Raw genomic sequence first — 12282 nt, 5'->3', positions numbered from 1 at the left:
TTTTATAGGATGGGCTAACATGAACACAACACCTGTGCTGTGCTCTGCTCCTCAATTCACTTCTAGTTTCAGTTCACAATGCCGATTATTTATTGATAAAGCCCTGGATTCTCTGAGATTTGGCAATCTCAGAAACTGACTCTCTCCTCCTACCCCATTGCAGAAGTCACAGCCACCTGGAATGCTCTTGCTGTTGTCTCTAGTGGTGAGCTTCCTGAGGTCGATGGCATGGTACCCTCACTGGAGAAGCCCTGCACTGGCAATCATTCTTTGATGCCATGTAGAATCCAATTTGGGTAACCTTTAGGATAGCGCAAAAGAGGAATTAATTCACTCTAGACCAAATTCCCAGGGGCTGTAACTGATTTACTCTGTTGCTTTCAATGACGCTACACGAATTTACACAAGCTGAGCATCCTGCCCTCAGTTTTACTTAATGTGTTCCAACAGATAGGGCTATTTATCTTGTCCATGAGTGTAGGAGTTGGAGATAGCTGGGTGTGTGTGGTGACAATAGACGGCAATGGTTGCTTGTAGTAAGTTTTGTTGCATGCACCTAAATATCAGAGAGAGGTGCAATATAAATGAATAATTAAAAGCCTTTCCTGTGGCAAGAAAGTGAATACTCAGAGCTGTGGTGACAATGGATGGCTCTACTTGACCTGCAATGCACACACCCAAAGCACTGCAGATACTATGCGGATTGTTGGTTCCCTTGTAGCCATCAACTCAAAAGACACAGGACAGTTGCTGTGTTGGGTGTACACTGAGAGGTGATGTTTTCATCCTCTCTTTAGCCTACAATTAAATGTGAATGTTCACACCATAGCAAGTGACTGCATGCACATGTGTCACAGGAGACCTGTTGTCCAAAGGGACAGTCTACAGCAGCGTTAGAAAGTAGGGTGGGGCCATAATTCAAGAGCTGGAGTGCTGGAAGGGAATGTTCTGTCCCAGTAGTGGCTCTATCATTAAATTTTAGGTATTGCTGACTGGATTATACCACAACCTATGAGGTACATTTTACCATTATAGACTTTCCTGAGGCAACATGTAGTTGTGTTGTTCCTAGAGTAAGTAGGGAACCAATTGTGATGGAGAGTCTCAAGTCCTTTCCTGCTCCCCCGTGCGCTGGGCAAGAAGCAAGTTGCTTCAGCCCTTTTCGTGGCATAGTTTCCCGCTGCGCTCTTGGATAGCATCGCGGGCCAATTAACTGCAAAGCCAGGTCTTCTCCAACCCTAATGCTTGCAGAGGGACGCAGCCACTGCCATTCCCCTCACCCTTCTTGGCTGGAATCTTAATGTGATCAGGGCTGAATAAAGGAGGAGTTACTCCCCTGTGTTTCTGAGTAAGGGCTGTGATGATCTAGCCCTAAGGGAGTTAGGAATAACACTTAAAAAAATGTAATACAGAAAATATCCTATTGAAGAGTACTTTAGGGTACAGTCCTAGTGTCTGACACAAAGTTAACTAAAGTGTGAGCTCCATGAAAGTAGCTCACAAATAATAGGTATTAAAGGAGGGTTTAATTACTGGAAGCACTGCTTGTATGTCAGCTGTGAAGCTCCCAGTGACTTTAGTGGGAGTCAAACTGCTAAAAGCTCTACTCCCAGCTTCAAAAATGTACTCCCAAATTCTAAACCATAATGCATCAGACCCTTGCCTATGACAGAGGAACACGCCCTGGGTTAGGAGGGGAGGGAATGCACATGCCCACATACAAAGGAGGCATAATCCATCATCCTTGGGCTGCTGTATACAGGGACAGTCTCCCAGTGGAAATTGTACTACTGAGAGCTGCTCTAATTTATGTTGGCTGCTAAGTGCTTGAGGGGCCCAAAACCCACAACCAGGGATCAGTGCAGTGTAGGAGTCTCAGCCTTGTCCAATTTCCTCCAGCCATGTTGTCCTGTGGCAGCATCAGGCTAGGAGGTGGCAAGAACCACAGCATCACTGACAGTATCAGAAAAATGACTTACCAGTAACTAGAGAGACAGGGTGGGTGAGGTAATATCTTTTACTGGACCAGCTTCTGTTGGTGAGAGAAACAAACTTTCAAGCTTCTTTAACTCTGTGGAAGCTCAAAAACTTGTCTCTCAGACTCTCACCAATAGAAGTTGATCCAATAAAAGATATTACCTCACCCATTTTGCCTCTCTAATATCCTGGGACTGGCATGGCTACAACAGCACTGCATGCATTACCAGTAAATTGGTTTGAGTAGATCCCTCACCTCTGGAAAAAGAATGCACCATCTGTGCTGAGACTTGACATTCTGGAGAGCAGTGACCTTTGGGGCCACACAATCTTCTTCATACAATGGAATATTTGATGCTAAGTTTTAAAAGGCTCCAACTTCACCTCACTTACGTATTAGAATTCAGTAGAGTCTCCAAAGCAGCGAGGAAGCATGGGTCCATACTGATAATCTACTTAATTATTGTCCATACAGATCCCCATCTCCACGAGATTAATTAGCAGTAACAACCTCAAAAGGACTGAGCATTGTCAATGAAACACAGATTGCAAAACTGCTCTCCTAGAGTGGGCCCCAGGTTCCATTGCTAAGGTGAATGTAATGTTAAACTCCAGCCTTACACATGTCTGCAAGAGAGACATGCCTCAGACATGCTTTGGACTTAGTAAAAGTGATCTAAGGTACTGTGATACCTGTAAGATTATAAACAGGATTATATGCAAAGTCTGATTTACATATAAAATCTCTCAGAAGTCTCTGTCCATCTCTCTCCCCACTTGGACTTCCCTCTGGGCTTATGTCCAAATGTCACAAGCTCTGGGAAACTTGAATTAATTGTATCTTGGTGCTAGTTAAGACCTATTTTAACATCTAGACTATGCAACCTAGCTTCTCCTGGTAGTTTACGGTATAGGGGAAAATAGAGGGAGATTTATGGATTGAGTCAGATGGAAGTTAGAAATCACCTTAGTCAGGAATTTGGGGTGTGGACATAATGCTGACTTGTTCTTGTCAAAACACTGTATAGGGAGGAGTCAGCCATAAAGGCTTGGATCTCACAAATTCTCTTGACTGATGCTATATCTGTTGAAAATGGTAGGTAGTATGAGGCACTCTTCCTTAAAACGATTTAAAATGGTGATTCCATCTGTTCCCATAAATACCACATTGAAGTCCCAAAAAGCTACTGACTCATGGGAATATATGAATTAGTCCTTTCAAGAATCTCCTACTTAAGATGTGCAAAGGATGGTATATTAATATAACTGTCAAATGCACCTTGTCTGAAGCCAACAACAATCAGGTGTAATAACAGGAACAAGCAAAGTTGGAAACATGCCATGAACCATACAGTGAGGCTGACAGATTTCAGATCTGGATGAAGTAATTGGTCCTCATATCTGTTATATGAGATCCAGAAGAGTTGGAGGTTCTGATGCCAAGGTTGGGACACTCGAGAACCAAAACTGAGTAGCCCAAGTAAAATATCACAGGAACTCTGTCCTGTCTGATTATACTAAGGTTGCAGTGTAGCAAAGGCATGGGAGGCCTTGTTTACACTGAAGAGGAAAGTCGATCTAAGCTACGCAATTTGGGTTACGTGAATAGTGTAACTCAAATTGACATCGCTTAGATCTACTTACCACGGGGTCCACACTACACGACGTTGACGGGAGATGGTCTCCCATCAACTCCCCTTACCCTTCTCGATCCAGTGGAGTACAGGAGTCAACGGGAGAGTGCTCTGTGGTCAATTTAGCGGGTCTTCACTAGACCCACTAAATAAACTGCCAATGCATCAGTCGCCGCAGTGTTGATCCTCTGGTGGGTGTAAACAAGTCCAGAGAAAAGGGACATAAGAATTCTTGCCTGCAATTGAGAAGGATGATGTCCATCAAGAAACTAGGATCGCTGAAGCTCTAGAGCAGAACTGAAAGTACTTTATGTACTCCATGGAAAAGAGATCTAGGTAAGTTATTCTCCATCTCTGAAAGAAAGACATGGCCAGTGTCCAAGAGAGATGACGCATGCTGTGCACTGTGGTTCTAGCTCAGTTTGTCAGCCAAGCTGTTGTCCTTGCCAGAAAATGCTAGAGGTATGATCTGACGCCGGATCCACCTTTCTGTAAGTTGGGCAGCTTCCTGGCATAGAGACAAGCTTGCTCTTGAAGACCATTGGAAGATATTGCACGTAACCTGGGAGTGGTCTGTAAAGAACGGTACTGACTTGTTACCCATTTGAGGTAGGGAAACCCTGAAAGCCTGATGACCTACCTTCCCCCGGTGAACCCGTTTTTCAGGAAATTTGAATTGTGAGATGGTTTAAGAGGGCTCCCAGTGTCTGCCTGAAGCATGTCACATTCACCTCCAATGGCAGAGAAGGACTGAGTCCTTCCAGAAGGAGAGACTCAAATCACTTGGGGTACAGTTTAAAGAAACTGCCTGTTGTCTTGCTGAGGCTGAAGTGCTTTTCCTGAAAAGTTCTCATTCCGAATCTGGCAAATGATGATATGCAGGTGGAGGAAGCAACGAGATTCAGAAGTCTCAGGAAGACTTGTTTAGCATTTGGATGCTCATTTACAGAGTATACCGAAAATTGGTCTCTTGTTAGTAGTCAGTTGCAGATCTTGGGCCCAGTTCTCCTCTCACAGTGGTATAAATCAAGAGTAAATCCACTGAAGTCAACACTGTTACACTGGTATGAAACTGGTGTCAGAGAGAGGAGAATCAGGTTTCTAATATCTAGAAGAGACATTATGAGTAAGGCTGCGAGTTTGTCATGGAGGTCACGGAAATAACGGATTCTGGACTTCTGCAGCGGCCGTGTGGCTGGCCCAGGGGCCACCTGAGCAACTCGGGCAGCCCGGGGGCCAGCCACACCAGCCATTGATCGGGCAGACTTGGGCCATTGCGCCCCTATCCCCCAGGAGCAGCAGCAGTTTGGGTGCGTGTGGGAGGGGGCTCGGGCTGGGGGTTGGGGCATGAGAGGGAGTGAGGGCTCCATGCAGCACTTACCTTGGGGGCACTCCTTGGAGCAGCGACATGTGCTTCCCTCAGCTCCTAGCTCTGCATGCTGCCTCTGCCCACAGGCACTGCCCCCGCAGCTCCCATTGGCTGCGGCTCCCAGGCAATGGGAGCTGCAAACCCTCGGGGCAGCGCGCGGAGCTAGGAGCTGAGGGAGGGACATGTTGCCACTTCCAGGGAGCCACAAGGAGCCAGGTAGGGAGCCTGCCAGCCCCGCGAACCCCCCCTGGCCCCAGCACCAGTGGGGGTCCCAGACCATGCGTCGCCACCCGCCCCCCCATCATGGGCACTTATTGCTCTTGGACCAGAAGGTGACTAATATCCCAAAGTGTTCAGAGGGGTAACTTTTGGAGCTTCACTGACCTGCACAGAGAGGGAGCAGGAGGAGGAGGTCAGCTCACACAAACACATACTGTAGAGTGGGGTCATGCAGATTGCACCCTTGGAACCCAGCCACTTAGTGCCAAGACTGTGAAACCAGAGTCACTAGCTTTGGAGGAATCAAGGCACTTGAAACTGAGACATGACCCGTGTGTTGGTCTCTAAGGTCTGAGAACAGTCTCAGCAGTGAGGACTCTTTGGAGCTGTTTCTCTTTCATGAGAACAGGAAGAATGCTCTGATCTATGGCACTTCTCTTCATGCACCATAGCCTCTGACTCCTGAGAGCACACAGGGTCAGTAGCTAACTGGGATGTATACCACTTGTCTCTCAGGCCTTGTCTACACTACTCAGTTTTGTTGACAAAACTCAGGTTTCATCAACAGAGCAATGGAGATGTACACACTGCAATGCTTCCTTTGCTGACAAAATGCTCCTGCTTTGCTGACAAAATAAAACCACCTTCATGAGAGGCATAGAGCTTTTTGCAGCAAAGTTATATTGACAAAGTGTTAGTGTAGACACCATGCTTGGTTAGGTTGCTGTAAATGGCTGCCAGAAGGTGTCCCACAGTGCCCATCCTGACCGCTCTGGTCAGCAGTTCGAATTCCGTTGCCCTGGACCCAGGTACAAAGGTATCCTCTCTTCCCCCCATTAAAGGCCTGGGAATTTTTGAAATTCCACTTTCTGTTTGCTTGGTGTGGAGAGTTCCCATCGCATCTTCCCAGCTCACCCTGGCAGTACCACACAGCAAATGCTCTCCCGCTTGGAGCACACCTGAGTTGTTGGATCTGCTGGCACTGTGGGGAGAGGAGGCTGTACAGTCCCAGCTCCACTCCAGCTGTAGGAACTTTGATACCTATGGTCAGATTTCTCATGGCTTGTCGGATAAGGGTTACAAACGAGACACACATCGGTGCCATGTGACGATAAAGGAGCTGAGGCAGGCATACCAGAAGGCAAGGGAGGCAAACTGTCACTCTGGTGCTGTGCCAAAGACCTGCTGCTTCTATAAGGAGCTGGACGCCATCCTTGGAGGCGACCCCACCTCCACCACCAAGAGCCCATGGATACTTCAGCAGGGCTGGAGGCAGCAGACAGTAGACTCAATCCTGAGGATGAAGTCCTTGATGAGGAGGTTGAGTTTGAGGACAATGTGAAGCACATGGCAGGGTCATCCAGTGGCATGGCAAGCCAGGACCTCTTTTCCACTCCAGAGGGGTCTAGCCAGTCCCAGCAGTCTGTCTCTGGCATGCATGATGCAGGAGAGGAGAGCCCTGGTAAGTGATTTTTTTGAGTTGATGCTGGTTGGTTATATGAGGTAGATCTGTCTTTTGCTCTGTATATTCTAGAAGTGGGTGAAGGGATAGAAATGTACAAGACTAGCTGTGTTTGCGTGTGCTCCATGATCCCTTGTACATCTAAGCAGTGTGGCAGAACTGTTAATGCACACTGAGATTTCACGGAAATCCTCCTGAGAGATCTCTAGGAAACTTTCCTGGAGGTATTTGCCAATCCTCTGACGAAGTTTTCTTGGCAGAGCTGATTTGTTCCTTCCCCCATTTTAGAAAACTTTCCCATACCAATCAGCAATCACTTATGCAGGGATCAAAGCGACAGACAGGTGAGCAGCACAGGGGCTGGGTCTGAAGCCACATGCATGCAGGAGATGCACCCTTGCATCCTTGCTTACCCTCAGGAATGAGATATCAACATCAATGACTCCCCACCTGTGGAAAATGGTGGCAAAATTTACAATATTGTCTCTCGTCGCCTGCAGTGATCCTTTAAAAAAAACACCTAAACCCTTTGCCCCATCTTGAGTGCCCACCCACACCCCCACCCCGAACTCACCAGGATGTTCGCCAAGACGTGTGCTTGCCAAGGAACAGTGAAAAAGTTATTCATATGTAAAAAGAGGTGTATTTTACTGTCATGATTCAATGCTGTGCCTGCATTTACAATCATGCTTCTGTGTATTGTTTATTGTCTTTCTGAAGATGTGGCCTTTAGGGGAACATATTGGCAGAGTGCTTCCACCAGATAAGGAAGTGAGCAGGTAAGAGTCATGTTCTGAGACATGCTTCAAACCTCAGAGGCTGAAAAAGTGAGAACACAGGGAGTGGAGAGAGACCCTGAAGGAAACATTTAAAATAGAAAGGCAGGACAGAAAGAAGAGTGAGGAGTGCATTGTAAGCAGCCAGGAGTGGATGATAAAAGTGATGGAGGAGTAAACAAAGATATTGAAGTCCCTAATCACGCTCCAGGCAGAAAACATGTATGCTTGCCCCCACCCCTGCAGTTGATACAGAACTGCTTTTCATGCCCTCGCCAAACTCCTCCCCCACATTCCTTGCAACTTCCCGGAACGTCTCAATACCCCATTCACTCCACCCCTTCGGACAGCTTCCAAAATGATAGCTAGCCTTACCTGCAGTTATGAGAGCCTACACTGACCTGCCCTCTTATCTCCCTTCCCATCAAGCCTTTGGTGTGTGTTGTTAATTGGTATCTAATGAAAACAAATTCTCTGAAAGATAACCAATCTTTATTTGTCTCCTACACATAGTGGTTGCTGCTGGTGGTAATATGTAGTGGCAATTTGATCATTTGCTGACTAGAAATCCCATTCTGAAATCATCACAATTTTCATGCAAGGCGGCAAGTTATCAAAGCATGGCAGAGTGCTGTATAGAAAGACACATTACTAGTGTTCATTGTCAAAATGTTGCCTTAAAGTCTCCCTGATTTGAATAGCTCCCCATTGTGCCCCTCTAATAGCCCTAGTATCTGGCTGCTCAAATTCAGCAGCCAGGTGATCCACCTTCACACTCTACCCCGGGGGTAACTTTTCACCCCTAGCCTTACAAGTACTATGGAGAGCACAGCAGGTTGCTATGACCACAGGAATATTTTCCTCATTTAGGTCTAACCTGCCATAAAGGCAGCACCAGTGTGCTTTTAATCTACCAAAGGCACATTCAGCAGTCATTCTGCACCTGCTCAGTCTATTGTTGAAGCGCTCCTTGCTGCTGTCCAGGTTTCCCATGTAAGGCTTCATAAGCCAGGGGAGTAAGGCATACACTAGGTCTCCCAGGATCCCTATGGGGATTTCAACATGCCCCACTAGAATCTTCTGGTCTTGAAAGAAAATCCCTGTTTGGAACTTTCTGTACAGGCCAGTATTCTTGAAGATGTGTGCTTCATGTACCTTCTCGGATTGCCCAGTGTTAATGTCAGTGAAATGCCCACGATGACCCAGAAGAACCCGCAGTACCACAGAGAAGTAGCCCTTTCTATTGAGGTACTCCATCACAAGATGGACTGGGGCCAAAATTGGAATATGCGTGCATCTATCACCCCTCTGCAGATAGGGAATCCCATTGCCACAAAGCCATCCACTATTTCATGCACATTGCCAAGAGGCAGTCCTGCGCAGCAGGATGTGATTAATGGCCCTGCATGCTTGCGTTACTGCAGCCTCAACAGTCAACTTCCCGACTCCAAGCTGATTCGTGACTGACCAGTAGCAATATGGAGTCGCCAGCTTCCACACAGCGATGGCCACACGCTTCTCCACTGAGAGGGCAGCTCTCATTTTGGTCTCCTTGCACCACAGTGCTGGGGCGAGCTCTGCACACAGTTCCAGGAAGGTGGCTTTCCACATCTGAAAATTCTGCAGCCAGTGCTCATCATCCCAGACCGGCATAATGATGCAATCCCACCACTCAGTGCTTGTTTTCCAAGCCCAAAAGTGACGGTCCCTCATGTTCAGCTGCTCTGTGAACGTCAGAAGTAATCTGGTGTTGTTTCTTTCCATGGCACACAGCAGGGCAGGCACCTCTGATTCCCATTCAGATTGGAAGCTCATGATATACTGCAGGACTGTCCGCAATGTGTTCATAACAGCTACCACAACAGTAGAGAGCAGGACAGGAGCCATCCTTTCGGACAGAGATGGTGGGTGCCCAGTAAACAGGGGCCATTGAAAAATGCTGCGAAACACAGTCGGAAGCCCTTGGAATGCTGGGACAGAGAAAACTGCATCACGGGACATTGAGCCCGAGTACTGCAATCCACTCTGCCCTCCCACCCCTCCTAGCTGCAGAAGGTGGTGAGTAGCACAGCAGGATGGCTACCCACAGTGCACTGCTCTCACTGTTGATGCTAGAGCACCAACTGTGGACGCTCTCTGCCAACAGAAGGAGCGTTATGTGAACATGCAATGTAATTATATCGGTTTTTGATTGTTGGCTTACCTTTCGTGTAGTGTAGACAAGGCCGCACTCTCACTTGGATCTGTGCTGGATGTAAGTCACGTCTTCACCTCCTCGGAGTCTGTTTAACAGCCTCTTCATTGAGGTAGCTGTTGGTGCAGAAACTCTTGAGAAAACTGCCTTAAAGTAGGAGCAGGCTCAGCAACTGTGCCTGAAGAACCTCCTCTGTCAGGAAAAGCTGCAGCTTTCTCATACCTTGCAGGCTTGAGGTGCAAAGTCTACACAGGCCTTCAGTGTATGTCCCTCTTCTAAAAACAAAAGGCAGCAGATGTGCTGATCTGTGTCAGGTTTTGCAGCATAGACACAGTTTGCAGCCTGAGCACTTAAGAGCCCGCCACAGGGCAACAGAAACAAAACTATGGGAAAGACAATGGGAACCAAACAGTTTGGATAAAATATTAGGAATCGGACAAACCATGTAGTTGTACAATGCCACTAACTGTCACACAGAGTCACACAGTTAGTGATGGATGGAGGGGCCTCCAGGTAACCTGCGCCAGTCCTATCAAGGACTCTGAAAGAGGAGGGCTGAAGCCTTGAATTTGGTGTAGCATTGTGCAGGGAACCAGTAAAGGAAGAGTTTCACTGGGTTAATGTACTTCTGACTGCCTATACTGCTGAGCAGATGGGTGCTGTGTTCTGGTCAAACCTAGGTACATAATCAAACCTGGAGGCCATGAAGATGTGCATCATCCCAGCTAAGTCATTTTAAGCAATGTGGTGCAGTGGGTAGGCACTAGACTAGGAGTCAGGAGACATGGGTTATATTCTCATTTCTTCCACTGAATCATGGTATGACACTGCTTTTGTGTGCCTTGGCGTCTCCATTTTTGTAAAGTGCTTTGATAGCCTCAGATGAAAAAGCATAATATAAATGCTATGGATTACATAAAGATGACCTGGGGCCACAAGCCTCCAAAACTCTTGAATTTCTCTAATGGCTTAGGGTGGGCTTACAAACCCAGGCCTTAAAAAAAAGGGCCAATTCCCATCTCCAGAACTATATGGACTCTTTATTGCTCTCCCACCTCTGACATTTTTATCTGGGTTCCACTGTTGAGCTGCTGAGGGGGGCGTTACCACAGTTCATACTTAACGAGCAGCCAGATGCCAGACCCACTGATTCGGGATGTATGTAAACAAGATTGTGAGGGAGAAGTGTCAGGCTGCTGCTTTCTGGCATTTGTAGAGGAATGGGGCAGGGCACTGTGGGGAGCAGGGATTTGATGGACTAGAATTAAAGCCAGGGGACTGGACAGAGGACGATCGTTGGACTGACAACGTCTACCAACTGAGGCAGCTCAGTTTTATATTCTGAAAATTTGGCGACGGGGGGAATTAAGAGGGGGACTCATACTTGAGTGTATTCATTTTCAAAGCCTAATATGAAGCATGACCTTATCTCCCCCTACCTTCAGCAATCTAGGTGCAAAGCACCTGGGGGCTCACAGAGGGCTTTCTGGTGCTCTCTTTGCTTGTGTCAGTTTAAACATAAAATCTGCTCATACTCTGTTTCCTTTGTTAGCCGATGCTTTGTCTGAGCCTAACAGGATAACTGTGGTGTTGTTCCTCAGGGATCCATGTGGACTGAGCCAAATGGAGGACAGCGCTGCTCAAGGGCACTACCACACTGGGAGAAAAAGCACATCCTACATGCCAAGGACAAACCTGCACACAGAAAACAATTCTAAGTGAGCATCGAAAGCAGCCCTCCTGTTGCTTGCCAAGAGTGAGGCTGTATCTGTACCTCTCCTGTATCAGTTCTCGTAGCCATTTGAATGCGTCAGACAAAACCTTCAAATATGCTAGCAGCAGTCAGACATGTCAAGGATTGCGAATGATACTGGCTCTTGTTTATCTTCCAGAGGAGCCTAGAACCCTGTCTTGATGGTGGTGTGTTCCCCGCTGATAATCATGTTAGCTTAAACACAATTGAAATACCCCATTAAAATGCAAGTAAACATGTTTGGAGCCCTGTCTTTTCATAGAGGGAGAGCCTAGGCTATAACACAGCCAGCTAACACAGTTTCAGATGTGTTACCATAACACACTTGAAAAGCCCCACTGAGATGCAGGACACTGTCTGACCATCGTGACATACCCTAGGGTGGTAAAGCAAGATAAAACACTAGCCCTTGAGTTCTTGGGTAGCAGTGAACATGCACTTGGTAGCTGCTCTTGATCTTAAGGATATGTTTGTCTAAAAGACAAAGCCATATAATTCATGTCCTCTGTTTAGGACAGGAAGGATCATTGTGTGTAGGGTTGCCAACTTTCGAATTGCACAAAACCGAACACCCTTGTCCACCCACCCTGCCCCTTCTCCGGGGCCCTGCCTCTGCCCTGCTCCTTCTCTGAGTCCTCACTCACTCCAGCCCCCCTCCCTCAGTTGCTCGCTCTCTCCCACCCTCACTGACTTTCACTGGGCTGGGCAGGGGGTTGGCGTGCAGGAGGGCTCTGGGCTGGGGCTGAGGGGCTTGGGCTACAGGAGGGGGCTCTGGTCCGGGGCCAAGGGTTTTGGAGTGCGGGAGTGGGCTCAGGGCTGGGGCAGGGGATTGGGGTACAGGATGGGGTGTTGGGTGCAGGCTCCAGGAGGGAGTTTGGGTGCAGGAGGGGGCTCAGGG

Source organism: Chelonia mydas, chromosome 2, assembly GCF_015237465.2.
Source record: "Chelonia mydas isolate rCheMyd1 chromosome 2, rCheMyd1.pri.v2, whole genome shotgun sequence".
NCBI classification, from domain to species: Eukaryota; Metazoa; Chordata; order Testudines; family Cheloniidae; genus Chelonia; species Chelonia mydas.
This window is presented reverse-complemented; position numbering follows the sequence as displayed.